This window comes from Oryctolagus cuniculus, chromosome 6 (assembly GCF_051225735.1).
Source record: "Oryctolagus cuniculus isolate XC-2025 breed Fujian yellow rabbit chromosome 6, ASM5122573v1, whole genome shotgun sequence".
NCBI lineage: Eukaryota > Metazoa > Chordata > Mammalia > Lagomorpha > Leporidae > Oryctolagus > Oryctolagus cuniculus.
The window spans coordinates 167,678,877-167,679,603 of NC_142872.1; positions in this window are offsets into that span (position 1 = coordinate 167,678,877).

Below are 727 nucleotides of genomic sequence, written 5' to 3' on the forward strand. Positions count from 1 at the left end.
AGTGATAATGACTTTGAACTTCTGTTTTCGCTCCGAGCTTTACAGAAGATCCATGAAGAAGTGTGGCCCAAACTAAAAGACCTGTCCGGAACAGGGAGGGCCATCTCCGACAGCTCACAGCTACAGGCCAGGTGACTGGGTGCTAGTAAAGCGTCACCGGAGGGAAAACTTGGGACCCAGGTGGAAGGGACCCTTCCAGGTCATCCTAACGACTCCCACCGCTCTCAAGGTAGACGGAGTGTCCTCCTGGGTCCACCACGTCCACGCCAAACCGGCAAGCCTGTTCCCAGACATCATAACCCGCCCCCCCCCATGAACCGGCCTGGAGGGTCGACAAAACTCAAGCCAAGAACAATCCTCTGAAGCTTAAACTGCGCCGCGTTCCCCAGGCGGTAAAGCAGCAGAACAATGAGGCCTGACCTCATGATCCTACTAACGCTGTCTGCTGGGGGGAGTGACTTTGGACATCATTCCTTGCCGACCTCCTGGACCTTGGGTGTGTCGGGAAGAGTAGTCGACCGCTGTAATGGCACGGGACAGCCACGTTCACCGTACATCTCTGCACCCTGTGGCAGGAAGTGGACACGGGGCTGATCTCCAGGCCCGGAGTTAAGACATTTACCTCCCCAGCCGATCGGCATTGGAATCCCGGGGTGAAATTGGTGGGGTGCGGGCAAGCTGGTGTAGAGGCCAACCTACGACAAACTAAATGGCATGTCTGTCCTGC